This window comes from Micropterus salmoides, unplaced genomic scaffold (genome assembly GCF_014851395.1).
Source record: "Micropterus salmoides isolate LMB-PRFRI ecotype aquatic unplaced genomic scaffold, ASM1485139v1 Ms_hic_scaffold_5, whole genome shotgun sequence".
NCBI classification, from domain to species: Eukaryota; Metazoa; Chordata; class Actinopteri; order Centrarchiformes; family Centrarchidae; genus Micropterus; species Micropterus salmoides.
The window spans coordinates 11,696,885-11,722,640 of NW_024044237.1; the positions used below are offsets into that span (position 1 = coordinate 11,696,885).

The window sequence follows — 25,756 nt, forward strand, 5'->3', positions numbered from 1 at the left end:
GTTGAATTCTATCAACTAAATCCGTGTGTAACATAGTCCATAGATAGCTCCTCTTGGCTGATAGGCTCAGGAGACAGGGATTTTAGCAATCTAGAGTCCTCACCCCCCCCCCCCCCATCAAGTGTCTATTCTCCTCCCCAAAGACTCTCCGATCCAATTACCAGCCTGGCACTGCTCGGCTCAGCACCGACTCTGCCAACCTGGGTGAACCATGTCTCTTCTACTCTGTCTCTCCCTTACATTTCCTTCACTCAGTCACTCTACCTTTATCTTTGGTTCGCTCTTCGTTTACCCCGCTATGTGACGCCGTCACACTCTGTCAGCCTGCAGCGGGCTTTTTTTTCTCCTTTTTCTTTTTTTTGCATTGTAACGTTGTGTGTCTGTGTATGTGTGTTTGTCAGCTGTGCGCTGAGAGGGAGTTTCAGGCTGATTAAAGAGATGATTTATAGGAGCATGATGTTGGGAGGAATTCCCTGATCGCTCTTCAAATCGCGTCTTCTCAAATGAGCTCTATCCACTCGACCACAGTCAACCGCAGAAGAAAACCGGCATACACATACATGTATACACGCACACATAAATGTATTTTCACACATATCACCCTACATCCATGCAGCTGAGAAGCCGCTCAGCTTTCGCCTATGAATCAATGCTCTTATTTTTCTGAGTAACTGAGTGGAAATGTCAATTCCACACAAAACTTCTGACACAAAACTTTGATATTTTTGGACTTGGCCCACATATTCTATTCACTTTACATGTACCTCTAAAATCTTTAGTTCTACACTGACTTCTGAAGTTTGAATCTGAAATAAAATTACCCTTCACATAATGTCTTTCACAAATCAGAGACCCAAGATCTAACCAATATGCTAAAGGCCCTGAAAATCTATTTCCTCAACCAGCTTCAGATTATCAGTAATCTGGTTCTACGTGAACACAACATTTTCGGCCAGTTTGAACAGCTTTTCTCACTATTTTGAAGTGGCCAGGGCTCAACTGGAAGAATGTGATGTCACTTGTTTCTGTGAACCAATCAGAATACAACAAAATTTTAATCCAAACCCGGTGACAGTTGTGTGGTTTGTCACTGTCAGTCAAGCAGGAATCACACCTAGCCTGATGAAGCAAAATGAAATTAGCTGTTAAACTATTAATAAATAATACCTAAAAATTCTTCTTTTTTACTTTGTGGTTCATTAAGTTGTCAATATTTAATGTTATAGAGAAATTCCTCACATTTTCAGTTATACTCCACTGAGGGGAACGTAACCTGTGAATGTGAAATCATTTCTAAGTAATAAATATTTGCAATTTCATCATCATCCAAATGTATGGGTGAGCAAGGAGCAGGCCCACCACCGAAGTTCATAATTGGAAAGACTGAAAGCCGTTGGTCCCAGATTGATTATCTACAGTATGTTGAATTTATTTATTGTACTCTATGTTGGAGTTCTTCAAGAAAACACAGCAAATATGACTTTTTGCACCACAATTGTGACATAAACACCATAATACATAATGCATTTTAATAGACATGGTATTTGACTAATATGGGTCATTACATATTTGTCTGTACTTGTCTCAATGCTTACTGGTATTTCTTTACTTCTTACATCACAATAATGTTGGAATTTGGTTCAGAATTATTATTTGCTGAGCAAAAACAATTCAGCTTCGTCTTCATTACAGCATGACAAAACAATGCCCTTAATTGGGGTAGCAGAATAAGCTGAACTCAACACTGCAATACCGTTAAGTGAGGGCACCAGAGCAGTAAACAAGTAAATGAAACAGACAGAATTACTAAAAAGGACAAATTAAATAAATGATATTCCTCAGCTACTTTTATCATTCTGTGATGTTCAGCATTCAACAAGTTATTTTGTGATTAAATGTGGCAATTTGCCACAAAAATTCTCAATCGGCTTTTGCGTCAGTTAGTGATTTCCTATATTTCCCAGAAAGCCTTTCGACATACTCACGAAAACGTGCTTGGGTTGGTCATATTCAACTGGATTATATGTGAAGCCAGAGAAAGCAACGCCAAAAGCAGTATTGATAACATTAAGTTTGTATGAGCAAGAAAGACAATTTTCAGTCATGAAAAACAAATCTGCCTTCATTCAAAATGCATCATCTCATTGCACCATAGCTGCATTATAATAGGCACTATGCATTATATTCAATATTACTGACATAAAATTTTGATTACAGAAACAAATGGTTCTTATAATTCTGAGGATGTGATATTGATAATAAACCTTCCTGTATTTTTTCTAATTAAATATAAAGCTTGTTGCAGCACTGTCAATATATCTACTTCCCAATAAATGTGTTATCCAAGAGGAATACAAACCACACACACCAGCAAACAAATAAATCCAAACTACTACTGTGTCTGTTTCCCTTTTATAATGATGCACATGCCAGAAACCTTAATTCAGTCTACCCTCACAGGAGAACACAGGGAGACTGTTTAACAGTCCACTGCAGGCCTTACATAGACAGACCATAGAGACAGACAAACATGTTTCAATCCAAATCTAAGGGGAGTTCACCTAATTGGCATGTCTTTGGAATACAGAAGAAAAATAATGGACAGTAAGGAAACCTACCCCACCAATACAGCATGTAAACTCTATAGTCTTTCCTTGTCATTCATCGCCAAATATCAGTCTAAAATCCATTGAGCTTTGCTGTAGGGCTAATTTTCTAGTTATATGCGATCAATAGCCACTGTCTTGTTATGTTGTATAACCACTACAAGAAAATGATGTGTATGATGGGAAATAGATGGGGTGTGTGTGTTTCTTAAACATCCCAAGTCGCTTCAGGTAATTTTTGTTCTATCGGGAGAGCAGTTCGATTTCTGACACATTGGGAGTGTTTATTTTTTTCTGTTTTCTTTTCCAGCCTGTTTCTCTGGCCTGCAGACAGGGGATGAGGCCTTGAATAGTGATGAGTATGTTCTGTAATGCAACTTCTGTTCAGCTGAGAGATTCATTAACAAAGTCTGATTTCTTTTCGCTACACCACTCTCAGCACGGGAAGGGGGGGGGCTGATGTTAAAAAATGTTATCCTCTCTCAAGGTTACACTTTCTCTCATTTCCCCTGATTCCTCTGTTTCTTCTTGAAAGTAATTGTTCCACGCTATGGCTGTATTCAGGCTATGTGAGTTATTAGCGGAATCCTCCGGCAGGAGTGTGGGCTAAATGGAACGGTGTCAAGAGGCTGGCTGCTCTGCTGCTGTGCGTGTGTGGGAGGATGACTGGAAGTTAAGTAACAATGGACACAAGTGAACGCAGTGCGATTTTTAGTGTGTGTGCGTCTGTATATGTGTCTATCACAGGTACTTTCAAATGCAGCATCTCCCAAGCCCAACAGTTCAACCAGTATGTCAAATTCTCATATACTGCATAACTGTGTGTGCCGCTACACAAATCGCAATGTATTTTTGTGAAAGCATGCTGTTTTGAGATAAATGTCTCTGTATGTATGTGTGTGGGATGGCAGGGGTATGATCTGCAGTGACAGCAGGAATACCTGGAGGGAAGAAGAGGGAAAAACGAGAGGTGTATATTTGAAGTATTTCGCCTGAGACGAAGGAACATAAGCACACTGTAGGGACGACCACAAACACACACGAACGGATGTAAATAAAGAACATGAACACATGCTGTCGATAACTTATATTTCTTGACATTATACTAATAACCCAGTCCCAACCCAGAGACAAACATGTAACGAATCATATGGCGAACCTGTAGGAACGGACAGCCCCTTAATCACACCATATGCTGTTACTTTGGTATTTGAAGTTAGTAGTTAGATGGGAGAGACAAGCACTCGCTTAGAGGATAACTTTTTTTCTGTCTACACAGAAAGCGAGAGCAGTTCAAAAACAACCTTACTTGTAAAAAAGACGTCTGTGGTGTGGAAATACTTTGGCTACTTAAAGCCTGTTTAGTTACGCAGTGTATGAGACAGTCCCAAATGGGGCTAGGCTAATATTACTTATAGTCAGAGATTAGACAGACAGGTCATACTGCCAACAAATAACACAAACTAAGTTAACCACTTGAACCATCACCATAATTTACAGAGTGCTTGCACTCTCACCCATAATTAGACCCATCCCCACTAACACTCTACACACGCTTGTGCTGATTGGAAGTGCTGAAAATTTGTGATATTAACTGCTGAGCATAACTGACCCTAGATATGTTCCCAAACTTTAAACTTTTCAACATAATTATAAGGACTGACAGGACTGAAGATTTATGTTTTTTTTGTATACTTAATAAATATTACTAAACTATAACAATATATAAATATTGTGACTGTAGCTCACACTATTACTGGACATTTTCAGGTTCTGAATCATATACTGGGAAATTTTAAGCCCAAAAGAGTACTATAGCACTTTAGCGCTTCTATAACACTGCTATTCATCAGACAGGTTTTAAAAAGCGTCAATGCAGCATAAACGAGAGATATTGTCATTCATGCATTCTTCTTTGTCATCAAAACCTGGCTCCTATATTACCCACAATGCTTGACCACCAACTTTATTACAGTTGGAGATTCAAAAGTGTTATAGCAGGTAATGTAGCCTTGAGCCTCTAGCCTTAAGGAGAAATGAGCTGCGGGCTACAGAGGTTTGGTAAGTTTACTTCTTTCTAACTCCATACTCCCAGATTTTTTTTCATTTTCAAGTTTTAAGTGACATCACTTGAGGCAATTGATCAGACTCATTTGCAGTACTCCCCAAGACCTGTGAATAGACTTTGATGGGTAAAATCTGAGCAGTTCCCCTTTAGGGCAATGTTGTGCTCGACAGAAATAGTGACTTTATATTTTGATAAATATTGATATTGACTGATTATATATATATATATATATATACACACACACACACACACACACACACACACACACACACACACACACACCTATACATATAGTGGTAAAATGTGTTGCCAGGCTATACAACCAGCACCAGGTTTCTGTGATCTTTGAAGCCCCTTACTTCTACTGTCGTGCGACCTGCTGGTGATTCCCTTCAAGTCACAAAAAAACACAAAGTCCCATTGATGCACTCTACACTCCTCCTCTTCTCTTTCTTCTCTCTCTGATTCACTCACACACACACACGTACACACACACACTGACGAGCTGCCCTATTAAAAGCTGCAGGAAAAAAAGCAGGCTGCCTTTGTCCTATTACTGTGGAGTGGAGCTGATGTTAGTGAAGTTGGCAGCCATGGATGACTGGGAGCCACTAAGGCCTTGGTCAGCTGACATTATCCTGCCCCTCAAATGCTACCCAGCCCGCAGCGGTGTCTGACTGTGTGTGTGCCTGTTGTACTATTTGTCCTTGTCCAAATGTAACTTCTGGATGGAGTAGCCATTCATTGCTTGGTGGACAGGAAAGAAAAAGAGAGAGAGAGAGAGGGAGAGAGAGAGAGAGTGACAAATAAGGTGGTAATCTGAGTGGATCTGAGTGCTGATCCTCTTTGGCTCTCGCAATGTGTGTAGGAGGTCACATCAAGCTTGAGCTCCGGGATAAGATGGGCAGAAAAACAGAGGAGATACGATATTTGGACAGGAGGTAAAGTCACCAACAACAGATTGAAAAGGATCAGCGTTATAGCAGCATAGAGAAATATGGAAAAATGATTTGAGTTATCCGTCTGTTTTCTATATCTGTCTGTGTGTTGATATGACTGAGCTGAGAACCACATCTGCCAGAGGATTACAGTCACATACACATCGAGTCCCGCAAAATCTTCAGAGGTATAATGGGTCAATGGCCATTTAAATTTTGTGACAGCTGTATTGGCAAAGGTCTGAATTGAGCAAAGGCAGTGGATATGAGCTTCCAGAGCTCCAACTGTAGTCCAGGGATGAGGCTGAAACCCGGCAAACAGTCCAGATGGGTCAGCAGCACAGAGCCAAAGCCCTCCTTAACCTGCTGGATCAGGGAATCAGCCGCACTTCACAGCTACGGCAGGGACCTCACACAATCTCCCTCACATACAAACACACATGCAGACCTTACCTGCACACACCCACATTCAGACCAGGTGTAGCCAGTCGGATCAGTTTAAAAGGTCTGTCCACAATGCTGAAATGTAAGGCAATAAAACTTGGCTCACTAGTTTGTTTATGGTAACTGCTGTAAAATAGCTACCGCCTTGCTTTATAGACTGAATGTCATAAAAAGATCAATTTGTTTCTTTGGGAATAAACAATAATACAGTGCATTTAATATTCCTTTTTACAGACTTGTTTATTTTCATGTAGACTGGAGCATTAGAGATGCCATTATAAAGCCGGATAAATTGGTCCACTGTGGCTTGGCCAAGCCCATAAGAAGCACTGCGATTCTAAAACATTTATGCAACATCACCCAACATTACTGCTTTTAGTATTTGTAATGGAGACTTGTTTGGTCCCTAGAGATGATCAAGAATTGTAATTGCGCGGAGCAGTTGTATGCCAGTTACTTTTTCCTTCTCGTCATGGGGAACTGCATGAAGAAAACCCATTTTGCACTCCACGAAAACAGCCATTAACTTGTTTTGCCTTGTCATAGTTTATCACTAATTAGCGGGCTGATTGTCCTGAAAACTTCCAAAATTGTTCCGAGTTGTCAGGAAGACATTTTGAAAATAGCTCTCTCTCACCCATCTCTAAACATGCGATTATGTCTATCAGCTGCCGAAGACGAGCCAGAGCGGCGGTAAAGGGAAGGGAATGTGTGCTCGAACATTGTTAGCAATTACTTCTCCTCAGAATAATCGTCAGGCAACTGTGGGGCACGCTGAATAAATAAGAACGTAAGTCGGGTTTAGGGCACATTGTTATCACAGCTGTGCCAGTGCTGTGACTGTGAAATGGAGAATATGGTTTTGCTACTCTCAAAAATCACTCTCACCCACTGGGCTAGTGTTCCTCAAGTTCAGCTTACCCGGTGTGATATCCACTTGCCAGTGGTGAGTGCAGGGTCCTGAAATTCCATCCTACACTGCATTTCAGTCATTACCATATACATTCTACTGTGTCTTGGCTTGAGCTGGGTAACACCAGCAGAGCACATGCCAGAGTTTTTTTAGCACTACCACTCCAAACAAGCTTCTGTTCTGGAGTAAAACAAAACTGAGACAAAAGTGATGAATATAGGAAGGAGGGAAAGATAAATTCCCAATCCTATCTCTTTTTGGGGGAGAAACATAAAATAACCAATCCATTATCCAAACACCACCCCTGCTGTGTTCCCCTGATTCCCTCTAGCTATTAGCAGCTTAGGACACAAATAGATCACACAAGATATTAAAAAGCAGCGGGAATCTAACAGTTTAAAAGCCCTGCCGTAATCCTTGCAGTGGAACAAAAACATGTCTTGAATGCAGTCAAATAATTTTTCCACTGATTCTTCTTTTTTACGGTTATTGTTTAGTATTCATATTTTATAGTGCATGTTTTGATTAGAGATGAAATTAACAGATGAGACAGAAAGGAGAGGCAAGGCAACACAGGTCATAAGCCAGAGTTAAACTCATCAGCAACAACATCGCACAAGAAGACTGACACTGCCTTATCCTCTTTGTTCACATATTTTTGATTAATTTTATTTTTCTTCCTTCCCCACATACATTTGACTCAGATGAATTGATAAAACTGTTTCGCTCTGGCAGGCTGCTTTGGTGACAAAAATATTGATTTGGTTATAGCAGTATAGAAGCAGATTCAATATTGAAAACTCAGGAGACAAATGTAATGTTGTTCATAACGATGAAAATGTACAGGCATATCACTATACTGGATTTACCCTCAAAACAGATGTGTGCATGACAGTAAATAAAACATTTTGTCTGATAAAAAAATCAAGTAGTGAGTGATATTAACAGTTTTTGACATCATCTATCTGACAGCACGTGGGTGTGCTACAGAAATCATAGAATGTGTGCATACTGTCCACAGTGTGATATTGGTACACACTGACAGAAACATTTTTAGGAATTGATGTTCAGCACGATCAAGGCGCTTGTTTCAATTATGTAGATAAAAATGTGATTTTTGCAATACAAATATTGATGCTTTCTTATGTGACATTTTCAGATTCCCCTTAATAATATTCATTACAGCCACAGACAAACATCCAAAATGCCACTTGAGAAGATTATTATATTATGTACTTTTGGAGATACATTGATAGAAAGAGGAGAATGTTGGGAACAGACTGATGTGACTTCAGGTATCTAGAAAGGAGAGCTCTTTGATGGATGTTATTATCTTCTTTGTCCAGTGAATCCACATGATCCCACCATCCATGCTACTCCTGATTTAATGTCTATTCCAATTCTGCTTCAAACTCTCTCTGGATTTAGCTTTTTTTTTTGGGTTATAAAATCCATGTTGAGGAAAATGAAATACCGGCAGACATAATAAACATGAAGGCAGTTTAAGTGATTATGTCGTTGCACCTTCCCAAACTAAATCCATGAAAATAGCACAGGATGTGAATGTTTGCTCTAAGATGTAGTCTGAGTAGTTAGAGGCAAAGGCCTGATTTTTATACCAAAATTGCACTTAAGCCTTTTCACATATCTTATGCTCACCTTACACCAGATGATATTTGAAGTGACTTCAGTTTTAGGCAAATTTCTAATTTCCAATTTAGTAAATCATCTAGCTGTGGTCTGCTGTCAAAGCAGTTGAGTGGTAGGACTCAGTCAGAACTAACGTAATGCAGTCTATTTCTCATTTTGAACGTTGATATTAAAATAATATATAATGCAATAATATATAATAATGTTTTTTCTCAAAATATGCCAATAGGTGTGCTTGTATTGGCTAAATTCAGCAGACTTGTACTAAAAAAGAAGCTGTTGTAAGCATGGTAAGGTTAAGGGGTGGTTACACTGGTATAAACCTATGGAATTTCATTTTTCACACCATATTAGTTGGAATCTAAAAATTTAAACCAATCATTTCTGGTTTCAAACCAATTTTGCTCTTATTATTACAAAGCTTTTAAATTGAGTTAGCTGTGACATGTGACTTCATGCATCCAAACCTGTTTGGATTTACAATAAAAATAACATTGAGGATTTGATTATATGAGAGGGCTAACATTACCATGTTTATGTTTCCGGATTCTAAATTAGTTGAGAAAAGGAATAGGTTTCCACTGCTGTCTTGCAGGTAACAGCAGGACTTATAATTGTTTATTAAGCATCTGATTTGGCTGCAACATAGCTGGTTTCAAGTCAATTGACATAATCAATTGATACTGCAAAAAGTTAACAACATCATTATTCCAACTGCTGTGACAGATTGCCCAATCAGTCACTTTTTGAACATATGAATTACATTTGTTTATATATGTTGATGATATTTAAATAAAACTATGGGATATGCAAACTATCCTGCATCACTTTAAAAGGAGTATAGCAGTAAATCAGTTTGTTTCATGTTTTATTCCAATTGGTGTCCTTAAGGATGCTAATTCAATCCTTGATCAGTATCTTTAGGGTCATCTGAAACACATATTAATTAAATCAGCGTGGTGTCTTAAGTCAAAGTCAAACAAGCTATAAAAATGTCTATGAATAAATCTTTAATCAAACAAAAGGTAAATCCTCAATGTGAATATGAAATGCATCATGCTTCAAAATGAACAATTCAAACATGAACGATCCCGATAACTTCACAGTATGAATCAAATATATAGTTCCCCAAACCGTCCTCAGTCCTTATCAGACCTCCCTCCTCAATTACAGACACATTCTTAAATCAATGTGGAGTGATAGCAGTGCAAAGAAGATAGTGGAGTGGACTAGAAGACATCTAGTGTCTGGACCACTCTGGCTAGATAAACACACACATCCACACACACACACACACACACACACACACACAGTGATGTGACATGGCCTTATTTTCCACGACGTCACATCACACTAGGGGCCCTTCCCCAGGGGTCCACTTGCACAAACAGAAAGAAATCTTAAGGCGGGACTACACCTGGTCACAATTAGAAGCTGAGGAATTAACCTTAAGTAGGGATGTTCTGACTAGACGTTGTAAATATAACTCGAGTAAATTCGCACACACAACAACACAAATTAACACACACACACACACACACACACACACACACACACACATCTCAGAGGGCATGTTCAAGCACAATCACATTGCGACATCCGCTCATGTTATTATTATTCACCATCTCTTTGTAAACATCAAATATGAATGGAGTAAACAAGTCACTTTCTGTGTGTGCTTTTGTGTATGTGTCTACATGTGTGTATAATGTGTGTGCATGTGTGTGTGTGTGTGTGTGCGCGTGTGTGTGTGATGAGATTAGAATCGTCCAGGACATTCATCTATTCTGTAGCTAGTGAGGAGATTGAGTGGGGTTGGGTGATATGATGGCACTTTCACAAAGGATTACATTACTCTCTCTCCCATTCTCTCTCCCCCATACAGTATTCTTTTTCTCTCCCCAATCCTCACATTTGATAATGGACATTGCCTATGTTATGAATTGGCAGATAAAGAATTCGCACCCAAAGAGATGGAGCTACATGCACACAAGCATGTGTATGTTTAAGTTAGATATGACTTACTGAGCTTTCCTTTTCTTTCGCCAACTGGTATTCATCATCCACTGCTATCTCTTTGTCATGAGCTATGTGAGAGAGAAGTATAGTACTTAAAAGCCAATTATTCCGTTTAGTCAGACAATTAATTATCTAATATATCTAAACAGGAAGTAATATAATATTTTCTCATATTAAAGCAAAAGTCCCCTGTGGGAATTGTAGGAATAGAGGCAGGGCGTAACGTAGGGCTGGGCGATGTGGCCAAAAATTTTATCATGATGGAAACATTTCATATCATTCGATATCAATAATTATCACAATAAATGTCAAATCATTAAACTTTCCTTTATTAAAATTATATTGTGATAATTATTATTATTGTTTTATTGCCCAGCCCTAGTGTAACGTGTACTTTTTGTGTCATTATAGTAGAGATGATTAAATGTATGTTTAAATGCTTGGTATTTTAAACATATGGATAAGGATAACCATTAGTTAATGAAATCGGTTGCAATCTAGTGGCAGCTGGTGGCCATTCAATTGCAGTATGCAACAGTAGGGATAGATGCATGTACACTTCGTTCTGTTCCTGTAAATATTGTGTGTGGTTTTAAGTGTATTAATGACTTCATGTGATTTTCCCATCAGGGACTGATTGTGAATACGTTCCTGAAACGAATTTAGATTATTTTTTGTTATAATCCTTAAGATTTGTGTTTGGCATTTTTTCAGCAATAATTGAATGTATTTCATTCTGTAATAATTAGTTGTTTTGCGTAGTGGTGGCGGGGTCCGCCATTTCCGGATTTGATTCAGATCACCTTTCCATGCACAAGAGATTCACAGAAAATGATGCATGAATGTAATCCAACATTACAGTTTGTTTTTTATCTCGATAATATCAGCTCAGCTGTTCACCGTTCCACACCCTTATCAGAGCTGTATTAAGTTACTGCTAATACAAACCCAACATTTCCTACTGGTGCTATGTCAAATTAAAAACATCCAATTGTGGTGGCTTTGATTGCAGCCACAGGAAACACAACGTATTTGTGACTGAAGTTAGTGCTGACAGCAATCTTTTGTAAAAATATGTAATCAAAATGTCTGCATTTTCTGACCACAGATCTGTTTAAAATATTGCAGGAAGGAATGGACTTTAACTGATTTCTTTATTAAAATGTGTTTGTTTGGCTGCACTGTAAAGAGACACACCTGTTGCTCTCTCTTTGTATTGCTGTCAAAGTGACTGCTCAAGCAGTGTATAAACATAAACATTCTAAATGAGGTGTTCATGGTGATGTAGCCTAGGCTGCAAATGTTATCATAAGCATGTATCTCAAACAAAGTTGACTGACTCATAAAATTACATATTTAAAAACAAACTTACTTACTGTTTTTAAAGGTATTATACCTGGTTATAATGTATGTCATCTATCATGTTATCTTTTGTGGTTACTAGATATTTCTTTCTTTTTTCTCTCACTGATGAATCATACTTTATATGACAGAGGATATGAGAAAAAAACATTTAATTGCACCATGTTACCATAATAACACCATGTTTATAAAAAAGTTGCAATCACTGCAATTCCTATTCCTATAACAAAAATCCTACTCTCAAGAGAGAGAAGGTCACTGTGTCCACAGGCTACAGCTGGTCACTAGAGATGGAGAGAAATGCTAAGAAAGAGAGAGCGGAGGCGCAGTAAAGAGACAGGGGAAGTGGTAATGACAAAAGAGTAGGATTCTAAGCTACAGTTGACTGTAAATGCTCTCCATTACAATAAATGACTTCATTACAATAAAGATGAGTTCAACCACCCCCTGTGTTTCAATGACTACAACTGTGGAATGATTCGTTGAAGTGCGCTCAAGTAATAGAGATTCAGATGCAGCCTGTGGTATTTACACTTATCCTCTCAATGTGCTGGCCCAGTACTGCCAAAGAGTAGACCTGTGGAGAGCACCTGAATATGCACACTTATGAGCACACACAGAGACACACAGCTGTCTCACACTGATATGGCCAGTCCCTGTCTTTCTCTGTGCTTATTAAGACATTGAAGCTTTTAGCACCTAGCAGCACTAATCCTATAGCCTTATGCTCACTGGTACTGGAGCCAAATGGCCTTATACAGAGGCTCTCTCACTCTTTCTCTCCCTCCCTTTCTCAGTGTGTGAGTGTGGGCATCTGTGACTGTTTGTGATGAATGTATGAGGCGTAAGAGGAGAGGGGTGAATGTGAGAGACTGCACCACTGAGGTCAGTGAGGAGAGCGAAAAGAGAGAGAATGAACAAAAGAGGCAGAGACGAAAAGAGGGGATGGATCTATGTTGGGGTGGGGTTGTGCAAGTGTGGGTGTGTTTGGGGGATGGGGGGGTAGTTGCACATGAATTGCATACAAAAGCACCTAGATGCACTCTGCCCCTGCGTTTATGTCCTGCTTGTCAGGCATGCAGAGTGCGCGTGTGCTTACGAGTGTGTGTGTTTGTGTTTTTGTGTTCGCCCTGGCGTGTGCGTGCATGCGTGTGCAAGGCCGAGGTAGGTTAAACTTGTACTCGTGAAGTGTTCCCAGAAGAGATTAATCATCCTGTGCTGGAATGCAGCATCGCGGTCATAAATCATCACCTGACCTCTCTCTCTCTCTCTCTCTCTCTCTCTCTCTCTTTCTCTCTCTGCCACACTTACTGGTGGAGTCAGGGTAAAAGAAGTGTCATTGCATATCTGCAGTAAACAAACAGCCAACAGCCTTGACAGAAGCATGAAAGGTAGGAAACAGAGCTAATTATGAAATACCAGAGTCCAGTCGAATTAAATGTATGGAAGCCTGTTAATGACAAAACCACTGACAGAATTAAATAAAAGACAAATACTTTGACAGAAAAAAAAACAATTAATGGGGATTATTCTGTAAATCAAGATTTGAGAGGAAACCAGGACAAAACTGTAGGTGTAATGGATGTTTTGAGCTCATAAGTATAATTCTGCCACTAGATTAGAGCAAGAAGTGATTGCTAGGCATTGTACAAATTGCTTGGTCACACTGTCCTAAAAGTTTGTATCCCTGGCATGTAAACTGAATATTGTAAAATTCAACAATTTTAACAGACATGACATTGACATTGGATGATTTTGCAAAACTCAGGTTAAGTACAGTTAAGGTTAGATCACTAATTATTGGTCTATTACAGGACACCAGTCTCTTGTATAAAGGCAGGTGCTCTACATGTCTCACACACCCTTACATTCCAACTTGCAAATTAAAGGACAAAGTAAATTGGCATTTAATGTTGGCACTGTATGTAAATTTCATGTTGTAAAATTGTCCAACATGAAGATTTTATCCATTTGATTTGGCCTAAACATATTGGAGGATGAAATTCAATATTACTGTTTATTGAGAATCATGATATGTTCCTCTCGTCAGAATATGGTGGTACAAATTTATGTTTTCGGTAAATAAAACCTAAATAAAGCATATCAATGGAACACACACTGCTTAGAAAAGCAATGATTTGATTGTTATATACATTTTAATTATTGTGACAAATACTGATATAATCAAAAATCCTTATCAATCGTAATAACTGTAATGGATATTTCTTAGGTGGCTTAATTGATGTAACAGGGAAAGGTAAGACAGGTTTTGCTTGGAGTCATTAGTTGACCCCACAAGTGTGTGTTCACTGACCTTCCAGCTCTAGCTGTGTCCCTCATGCATAGACTGATAAGGTAGGGCCAGTAGCTCAGGCATCAGGCTAGCAGATATCGGTGTTTTCTGGTTGAGTCTGACAAGAATGTTTACAACTTACAATAGTAAGTTGGACTTGGATAGTAATAGGATGGATAGTAATAGATTCCAATATGATGTAGCATTGGAATCTAAACATTAGATAGATTTGTAGTTTTAGGCTAAGGCTAGCTAAAGATGACCTAATAGGAAAACTACAGGAAGTAGGGGGAAGACAGAAACGTAAAACAGACCAAACAATGTTATCCTTCAGATTTGGTGTGGCATTCGATGTGTTCACATGTTGTATGCTGGCACTGTATCTCCTTGGCCGGGCTCAAGAAATCATTCTATGTTAAGTCTACATCAGTCTCCGAAAGTTCTTCATTACACCTGAACCTTGCTCACAATAATGAACCTGCCTAAGTGTCATCTCAACCTCATCCAAACGTGGTCAGTTTTGTCTTTGTGTGGCTGAAGATATCATTTTTAAATAAAAGCCAGATAAAGTGTCTTTTTGTAAGCATGCTTGCCAGAACCTGTAGCTCCAAATATGCCAGAACATCTGGAGAGCACAGTTTGAAGTGCACATGAAAGTACAATTTTACACCCAAATGATTCTGCACTCATAAATCTGTATCTTCACCCTCTCAAATCTTGATTTGCACATTCAATTCAGCCTGACTGTAAATTGTCTTCATAGTTTTATTAATGTACAAGGGCATACATCTATTCTTCTGAAGTAGCAACCATTCCACTTTCTAAGCAGAGCCTTTGGTCAACCTATATTCCCAGGTGCTACTCAAATGTTCAAGGGTCGCAGGGAGCCAAGAGATGCTGTTGAACAAATGTTTAGATCAGACCTTTAGACCTCCCCACTCGGATTTCAGTGGGAAAAAGAAGCTAGCCGGAAGTCAATGCTATATTGTGCATTTTGCAACTCAGGTAGTAGAGAAAGAGTCTTCCTTGGTTATGTTCAAGTACAGGAAATTGATTCTGTAATATTAAAAATTCAACAGCCTAGTGTCATTACATTTCTGAGCCTATTCCCCTTCCCTTGTGCAGTAGGAAAATATCACAGTTTATTAAATTACTTCTCTGAAAAGTCTCTAGGGATGCCATCTTAACTCCCGTCCTCCTTCACAAGGCCATTTTAGACTGTAACTCGGCATGTCTGCTTAGAAAGAAAGACAGACAGAAAGAGAGTGGATAAGCAATAGAGAGGTGGAAGGTACACTACATTTTCTGAATTCATTGGCTGCTGCAGAGAGTTTGGGGTTTTGCCATTGGCTGTTAAAGGCATGGAAGTGAATGATCCTACAAATCAAGAGTAGGGGAGTTCGAGTACAGCAAATGGAGAAACCACAGTAATTCCTAAGTGAAATTGCTAGTGTGTCTGTGTGTGCGCGTATTACGCACGTGTGCTTGGATGTGTTTCTTAACTTATATGCCCTAGACTTTTTAGGAGTACAGCAGAGTACTTAGAAAAGCAAAAGGCCGGGGCAGTTCACTGGCACAAAAGATCCATAAGCATCATCAGTGATGTTGCCCTAACTACACTTCCTGTACGAAGCAGCAAAGGGGTCAGGTCTTGACTGGGTCTGTAGGTCTAAGCAATGACTAGGCAGTCTGTTTGACCATAACTCAACTGGCCACAACTTCCTCTTAAGGGAGAAGAGGACATGTCCACTTTTCACTGCATTTCCTAAAACACAGACAGAGAGAAGAAGCAGCAGGAGAATTTGTAATTTGTATTGGAGGCTACGCGCCTCTGCACACTGATGGAAAGTTTAAAAAGAAAACCTTGCACTGCAGGGCCAACTGATCTTGGTTTTCTTTCTGTAGCTTTAGCTCTGCAAAGTCAGCCAGAGCATTTAGTTTGATTCATTGAGGCCTGAATAGGCTCAACGGGCATTTTGTTTGCTTTTGCATCTTCAATAAAATGACTTTCAAATGGGGTCAACGATGTTTTCATATACTGTGCAGCAGGTGTCATTTTAACTGACTAACTTAATGATCAATTTCACCTAAATTATCCACTGAAAAGTTACATATGGCCTTACATAGAGTTTTCTATGCTAAATGTCTTAGTACTAGCCGTTATCCACGACTGCATGTGCAAGTAGGCACATGAGTTAGAGGCTTCACTTTTGCTCAACTTAAATTTAACCGGGACGCTCTCAACAGAGCTCCCTGAGCATGTGAGGAAGATGAGTTAAAACCAGTCGGTCAGCTGTCAGACAGATGTAGTGAATATCATCCTACTCTGCCATCTCTTCCAACACAAAAACCCACAGGATCCATGGGCATGGTAATCCAAGATGAAGGCTGTTCTCTACAAGCGTCACTTTCTCTAAAGCACAGCTAATGCCGGGTGTCACACGCCACACACATGCATACACACAGTGCTCCGTGGTCTGAGCTTGCTACAGCCCCTTGAAAGAAAAATACAGACTATTAAGGTCACAAAGAGTATGTAAAGGTGGATAAAATTAGCTTATGATATTCAGATTCACGCTAGTCTAAGAATTATTGCAGATAACCACACAACATGAATTGGCTGGAGCCAAATTTAGGAACGCATTAGGACACACAACCAGTAACTTCACAAAATGTCAGACTATAATGTATCCAAAATTGTTTTCACATTAAGTTAGGGTCTCTCCGGCTAATGTCACTTCTAATATCAGTCTTTGAGACAATTTTGATAATCAATGTTCCAATAAAAAGATCCTTGATATCTTTTTATTGGAACAGCTCTATTTTAGTTACAGAGCGTTACACTTTAGATCCTTGATGTACAACCTATAAGCTGCCACAAAGTAACCACATCAACTTCTCTATACTTACAAAAACACAATATTTCAGGGGGGCAGCCATGTCCATTTCCCCAAACGGCCAAAGTGAAATCTGATTTTTAATTCTTAATGTATTATAATTGTGATAAGATATGATACAGCACAATTATGACTCTGACTAATTGTGTTGGTTAAATTTAATGGGGTGAATCTCAGAGTCAGCCCGGCGATGGAGTGGCGAACTGTCCAGGGTGCTGGATTGGCTCCAGCCCCCCGCAACCCTGTATGCAGGATAAGCAGTTGACGATGGATGGATGGATTCTCAAAGTCATGTAAACACGATTATAATGGAGGGTAGCTGATGCTATCATAAAAGAAAATGTTGTTCATTTACAGTTTTGGAAACTGTGGATGCGATATGTCGCAGGTAAACTAAAACTGAATCAATTCAACCTTGTAATCACTTAATAAAAAAGGTTAAATTTTGCTTTAGTTTTACTTTTAGCATAACCCAAGCCTTAAAATATTTCTTCGGGGAGCTGAGGGAGATGTCAACCCTTTTTTTAGACTCTGTGGTTTCCAATCATCTACCCACCAATTAATCAATTACTGCAATTAATTTGCTCCTTCATCAGCAAGTCTTTATAATTTTAGCCTCTCAAAAAACCACAGCATGCTATTCCTACATATACTGATCCCCGAAGGAATACAACTAATATTGAAAGTTAAAATGTTGAATTATGAAGCAGTGAGAGCAAAGGAACATGAATGGATCAAATTGGGGACTAGACAGCCAGAGCAGGGAAATGTGGAGGGCAGCGCACAACTGGTTAGATGCAGTAGAAATGATGGGGGAATCCGAGTTGGGCCTTTTCTATTAAAGCCTTTCTGACAATGTTGTATCTCATGCCACCCAAGAAATGCTCTCCAGGTGGCCAAACCAGTGCGGCATAATAGGAATGAAACCATTCCTGCAGCAGTTTTTTTTCTGGATCTGGATTTATGACACTGAGTTGATTGTATTTCTGGCTCAAAAAAGCCATGAGCTTGTGAAATAGCTGAGAGGGTGGTAGGACGGACAGAGCAGCCTATAATAGAGCTTAGCTAGTATTTTCTATTTGCCTGCACATGCTGACAATTACAACAACAATATCACACCCTCTCCATATTCTGTCACAAAGACCGTCATTTTCTCCCACCTCTCCTCTCTCTAAAGGTCAGTGTTCTTAGTTAATCATTAGTGACAAGAGGTTGTTTCTGCTTCCATTACCACCTATCCTGTTCTGTCCCAAATGATAAGATTCTAGGGTCTAATGTGCCGTACAACAGCAGTGTTTGCTATATTTCAAAAATGACTTCACCTGATTAAATAACAATCATGCTCTCACCTCTATTTAGCTCTGAACCATTCATAGACCTGCTTGTGAAAATGGCTTAAAAACAAACGAAAAGGGGTTTTCAACCGCAGGTGTGTGGATCTGCTGGGGATAATTGCTTGCTTCTCTCCTCTCTAGCATCTTTGTGGAAAAATAAAAATCTAAACTTGAAACCTGATGGATTTAAGGTATTTAAAACTACCTAATGTTGTTACAGTTGTCACTGTCAGTGGCAACAGTGTGTTTCAAACCCTGTTAAAATGTCCAGCTAAATGAAACATTTTACCACCGTGCAGCAAATAGTGTTTCCAAAACCAAACCAGTCAACACAAAGCCTTGTAATAAGGGCCACTTTACAGCCTCTCAGGTAATTATACTTGAGAGACATACTGTACATGCAGCGTTTTGTTGTGACATCAGTTAACATGCTGCAATGTAGGTATCATTGACAGAATTTAAAACAATGAACACAATGGTGCCTATTTTGTGTTTGAAAGGGACTTTTGGCTCTAAATGGGTAACAAAATTACATTGGCCTAGTCACAAACATTCAGCCCACTATGCTGGTTCATTATCTAACAGTGAGCGGGTACTGAATTGGTTGGGAAGGACAAAATGTACCAACTGGGCTCTCTATACCAATACAAATCGCGCCTGTAGTGTGAAAATGGCATTAGCTAAATTGAACTCTGGAGGGTTTCTAATGCTGTTTCCATATGTTTGTATGTGTGAATGTGGACAGTCCTATCTACACAACGCATGGCAACACACGGCAGAGGGGTCACAATGGATATCACTGACCTCTGAACAGTCCCACAGCCCCAAAAGCACGTGTTTGTTTTATGCGCGTGTTGTGTGTCGGTTGGCAACTGTGCGCACGCATTAGGGTTATTGTGTGAAGCCTCCAGTCTTTAATCCACTAATCTGCTGAACCCTGGAAATCACTGCAGTCATCTGTCAGCTGGGTCAGAGCGGGCTACAGGGTTCAACAGAAGCCCTCATGCACGCGCATGCACACAGTCAAACACACACACACACACACACACACACACACACGCACACACACACATAAACACTCAATGATGGTCATTTATTCAACAGGGCCAGCCTTGTTTCAGTCTAATGAAGATTGATGCTCCTATTTCCATGCCTCACAGGTGTTGCAGTAAAATGTATGTATGAATACGTAACCTATATAGAGGAAGGGAGGGAAAGAGATGGATTAACAGAAAGAGAGTTTCTCATTATATTCACATGTGAATTGACGAAATATACAGCATGCACATAAGTAAGTTGAGTAAAAGTCAGTCTACGTGTATCTCCATGGTTACATGCACAGAGTTAATCTTGTTGAATAGTTGTGAAGGTCCAACAAGGACATGGACTCAGAGAACCCCTAGTGCTCAGACCTCTGAGTGAAGCCTAAACCTCTCAGGCCTGTTTGTGTTGTCTGTATGTCTGTGTAGCCATGCCAAATGGGACACCCTGAGGGCTTGTCTGGAGATTGTGGTTGACACGGCCTGCTGCCGTCCAGTGTGAGCTCCTATTAGCACTTAAGACTGTGACTTGCCACACATATGCACGCACACAAACCGAACACACCGGTCATAATGATTATGCCTGGCAGGTTAAGGACTGAAGATGGATGGCAGTTGAGTGTATGTACTTGTGTCCGTGTGAGTAAAACAGACCGAGCTAAAGTACACACTGTGCACTTGTTTCCACATGCATGTGCTTGAATGTGTGTCAGGAATGATCACACGCCAATCTGAGGGCTTTGCTTTTTCATTTTGATTATATGCCCCTGTCAAAAGCTCAAGACGGAGGAGTGGAAAGTGGGAGAGGGATCAAAGAGTGTGAGAGATCACACAGATGCAGGCAGGCTTGAAGAGAGCTAAAGGTGGAGGAGGAGATAGAAGGGCCACAGAGAGAAACTGTACCAGTTAGATTGAAGTGTGAATCGCAGCAGGGCACCTCATCATCAAGATCTGTGTGGCATCTGTGTATCTGTGTTTTTATGTCATAAGGTGCTGATGATTGGCAGGTTCTGGGCTCAACAGCTGGTGTGTGGGCCTTATCCCTTGACACCCTTACTTGATACACAACTGACTCCAAAAGTTTTTCTAATGCAACCTTACAGTGATCACACGCATTAAACCCTTAACTAAGAGTCACACTCATGCCCAATGAATATTCGTTCCTGAGTGAATCCTGCAGTGTTATGGTCCTCTCTGCAGCCGGAGGGGAGCCAGCTGGGCTGTGGCTTTCAGCCCCTCTGTGTCACCAAAAAACACAGTGCATGGCAGCAGAGGCAAGATATTAAAATTCAGCACAACACACATGCACCTACACTGCCTGGACCTCTGATTTAGCCCTCCACAAAGCATAATGCCATGCATTATATTGAATCCAATATATGGCAGCATGTAAGCAAGTGGGTGAAATATTAATGAAAACAAAGAATGAAAAAACATATATAGGCTAAAGTGTTAACTCCTGACATCCAAGCCACAGCAGCTCTGACAGTCCAGAGGAGAGGAGGCACGCAGTAATGACAGGTCAAGCAGCCAATTAAAGCCCACTAGCAACTCCATCTTTGTCATGATGTGGTGAAAGCATCTTTTACGAAGGACAAACTCACTTTATCACGCATAGGGAGAGCGATGAGCTGAGGACGCTGCGCTGCGGTAAACGCGTCTGACAGGAACTAAAGGTCGGCTGTGCTCCTGCCCCTCATCACTACAGGTCTAACCCCCGCCACCTTGACACGTTAAAGAAAAGAAGCCAGGATACGTGTGTGTTTTTGTATCATGAGCTATCATGACGTTTGTATCGGCATGCCGTGCAGATGTGCTGTGCGCAAACCTCTCACACCACAAACTCCATTGCCATTCGTATAAGGTCATCGCTTCCCAGGAAGTAATAACCAGACTGCTGGACAAAATGACACATAAACGACACCGCAGAGAGACACTCGAGGTGAGCCCTGTGTGACCAATGCCTGTCAAGTGCATTCTCACCCAAGAACCACTAATGTTATTCCGACAAAAGGCACCTCAATGTCATCGCTCTGCGCTGCCCTCCCCGTCCTACTTGTCACAAGAACTGATTGCGTACACACACATGTGCAGTTTCTGGTCACAGAAGCTGGTGCGTAAACAACATGAGCGCGCATGCATAGGGATACATTTTAATATCACGTACCTGTTTCCTGCTATGCGCGGCACTCACTGCATAATCCTCCTCCTTCAACTTGAACTTTTCCTTCCCTCCAATCGAACAGCCCGAAGCTACTTGACACTTGTTTATTGCATACTTTTCTTTGCCCCGTCTATCCCGACAAGCGGCAACATACAGCGTGAGATGAGAGCACTGAGGTCGGGTGGGCTAATGTAGAGGACAGGCTATATGCCCAAATCAGGGAATCAAACGGAGCAATCCATTCCGCGGTGATGGTCGTTATGGGGAACAGTGCTGACTGGAGAAGATGGACCGAAACCGGACGAACGCAGCTGTGCGCAAACGGCGCGTCTTCTGTGGATTCTCTTCAGACCTCAGGAGCAGCGGGCATGCTCTGAACGTGAGCGACGGCCGATCGGTTAAAGCTGCGCGCGGCAGCACCAAGGGAGCGACCATCCACACATAGTATGAAGGAATGACCGAGGCTCGCGGAGCGCGCGTTCACGGCTAAGCCAAGTCAATGGTCATTATCAGCGCATGTGGAGAGTAATCCACTGTGCGCTGTTTGCTGCAGCTGCATCCCTACAAGATGACATGAAGGGATCAGCAGTGAAAGGCGTTAAACAATTAAAATCCCGAATGGAATATATGCCGAGAGCAATCTTTACAGAGCGTGTCCTTAACTGGAAATCATTATATAAGAAACAAAATATGTCCCGTTGTATGATCATAATACGTTGTTAAATATTATAAAGCCTAGCCTAACGTTTCATCATCCTGTGAAACCCTTCTAAATACTATTCTGATAACGTACACGTAGTAAAGGAATAAAAGGTCAAATTCATTATGCCAAATGGGCTACAACAACATTGCCATATATATTTACAGCCTAACAGGCAACGTTGACACTATATTTTTCCAAGCTTGAACATGCCTTCCTTAGGTGTAAGTACTTTTCTTCTGCCGGCCTAGTGCTCATTACAGTGGTCCTCATGCATCTCCTTTTAAACAGTGCACCCACTGCACTGCAGGCTACCGTTCACATTAGCACACTGCCTAATGGGCTTTCTCTGTATTAGCAGCAATAGAAAGGTGCAATAACAGAAGCATGCAATTATGCACCATAACTAGGGAAAACATTGTTAACAGTTACCCTATTGCCTCTCACTCTCCAAGCTGTAAATGCATATTTCCCAATGGAGGTATGATAATAACGCCCGCTTATTTGAAAACACCTTGTAAGGAGAACCTTGTGGCTCTTTTGATAAAGATTTCATTTCAGAGGCATTTTTATGCATAACTGGGGATTGGCAGGGGACATAAACCTCCCACTTTTGGCTTTATTTATTTATTTATTTATTTATTTGAGTCTTTTATTTCCTGTTTTGGTCGAGCAATAAGTTATCCTGTCTGCCATTGATATATTGATTAAGACAAATAATGATGTCCTCTTATAGGATAACTAAAATCTCTAAACCTTGACTTGATTTGAATTCACACATGGTTAAATCCAGAGAGAAGGGTGAAAGGAAAGAGGAGGGCATCATTGGATCTCTTGTGGGTAACACAGGTGCAGTATGAGATGAAAAATGCAGATGAGGGTAGGATGGCGAACTGAACCATTTTTAAGTTCCCAAGTGATAACCTGAAAAAAAAAATACAGCTTTGACATGGACCTACAATACCCATTTTTAATCATGCAGGTGCAACTTGTCCAGAGCTTTACAGTTTCCCCATACTGCCCATTGTGGAGTATTGTTTTTTGTTTGTTTGTTTGTTTTTACAGATAATGAGTTGAGTAAAGTTCCTTTAAGATTCAGCAACATAAGCTGTTGACAAAAATGTATTGTTGCTTACAGTAGTTTTAGTACTCATGTCAAGTGATACTCCATGAACCAAGAAACAATCATAATAAAAATTATTTAAAAAAATATGATAGATAGATTGGCAACCCCCCACCTCCTCTCATTTCCTAGGGTGTTAGTGGGGATTTAAAAGTAATGGTGTCAGCAGTATTAAATCAGTCCTCTCCATCCGTCTGCACTTAAGTCCTTGCATATGGACACACCTAGAGATTAGCCCTAATATGTCATATAACAAGCCAACACTTAGCCAGTGAGCATACATGTGGAGACCGGCCAGTGAACAAAACCAGATTAGATCGTCCAGAAGCTGCAGCCACGGGTGGCTGACTAGCGTTTTGCTCATCAGTTTAATATCGACCTCCTAGTAGACAGCCGCCAGCTTCTGCCTACAGGCTGCCCATGGGCCTCGTACTGCTATAATGCAGGATCAGTTGTGAAAATCCTTCACCCTCTTTTACCATATTAGGGCAAACCAAGGGCCTCTAGTGTAATTTAAAGTACCACTGGCATACAGCTTTCTACCCTGTCCCTTTGCCTGGTGGCATAATTAGAAACCGACATCTTGAAAAGTGATGGATCATCATAAAATCTGGCCCCTAAATGAATCTGCTGCCCGAGACTTGCTCGAATGAGGGAAAAATAATCCTGAGGCGACTTGTCAGATGCTATATGGGTAGATGAGTTAGCTGACCTTTCTCTATCACGAGCCAATATTAGCACAAGCCATTAAAACCTATCAAACACTAATGCTTAGAGCCAGTGCTCAGGGGTCCTCTAGTTGTGAATTGTGTTGCCTGCACTATCTCCACCATTACAGACTGCACAGTGTCAGGGCCTCTATTTAACCTTGTGCAATGCGTTCTGTCCGATACATCTATTTCTACCAACCATATCCACATCCTACAGGGTTAACCCTCCCTACAGTGTGTAGCTGTCGGTGTTCGGTGGGTGTATATGTGTGCCTTGCTAACGCTGAGAAGAAGATGCATTGTGTGTTAATTATATAATCAATTTGATTAATTATCAAAATGCAAATTAGCTAATTAAAGGACCTGAACTTATAGAATTACCACTGATTGGCTGGCTAAGCATTATCACTGCCCCCTGGGCACACCCATATTAAGCTATATTAACTGTAAATCATCCCACTGGTAATTCTTAAAACTGGTTATTCACAATAGTATGAAATTAATAAAAAGAAAATCTGACATATAGTGGGCTTTCAGTCACCCATGATGAGAAAAATAACAGTTACATGCCCTAAATGAAGCTGGTTATTTAATGCCATATTAACAGGCTTTCAGGCGTTTTCTTCTAGTTTTTCTCTGTCTGTCTGCTTGTTTGTCTCTTTAGTGAATAAAGCTTTGACTTTGTATTCTGTTCCCCTCATTCCTCTCATTTCTCCCTCAGAGCTGTAAGTGCGCCCCCTCCATAGTGGGAGCTGGCTGATGTGAGGCAGTAACAGGTACATCAGGGACTAGGAGAGAGTGGTGGAAGAAGAGGGAGTTGGCTTGGTTTGGCACACAAGTCTGCCGAAATTACATCAAGCAGTGGGGGGCAAATGAGCATTTACAGTATACTTGAGAGGTAGGCAATATGTGTGTGTGCGATCATTCACATGTGTGCAGTGTGTTTTCGGGGGGGAGGCATTAGATCCATCGGCATGAGTCTAGAAGCTTACAGGCAGCTTAGAGAGCAGCAGGGGGTTTGTGGCACGGGGTAGTGGAGAAGGAGGGGATGGGAGGGGGTAAGACATGAGAGGAGGGGGTTATGGAATGCTGGAGGGCTTACAGAGGAATAGGGCACAGCTGGTTTTTAATTGAGTCTCCCCCCCTACTGCACTGTGTGTACGTGTGCGCACACACACACACACACACTTATTTTTACTCAGCAATTTCCCAGCTGATGGCTCAGAGGAACTAAACACTTCGGTATGGCAGCAGCCTTCATACGAAACCCTCCACAAGGGCTCTGTTTTGGTCTTGTGACTGATAAAGCCCTTCACCAATCAAGTCCTCTGACAGCTGTGCGCTCCCATGAATTTTAGCGCTCAGTCTCAACATGAGCCGAAACAGCCTGCCTGCTGCCTTACCTCAGCTTGTGATCTCAGCTGGGAGGACCAGAGCGGTACCACACAAAACTCTTAACTGCACCTCTGTATGTTTATGTTTATTTTATTTAGTT

At 40.7% G+C, this 25,756-nt stretch overlaps 1 protein-coding gene across 1 annotated transcript in view; it reads right to left on the reverse strand.

Annotated features, from left to right (window-relative positions):
* LOC119889342 (teneurin-2) overlaps positions 1 to 22,157 on the reverse strand; it is a 72,435-nt gene extending 50,278 nt beyond the window's left edge. Inside the window, exon 1 of the mRNA XM_038700271.1 lies at positions 21,732 to 22,157. The gene's annotated coding sequence lies outside the window, so the exon portion shown is untranslated. The remainder of the gene's footprint in view (positions 1 to 21,731) is intronic.
* Between the last annotated feature and the right edge of the window lie 3,599 nt (positions 22,158 to 25,756).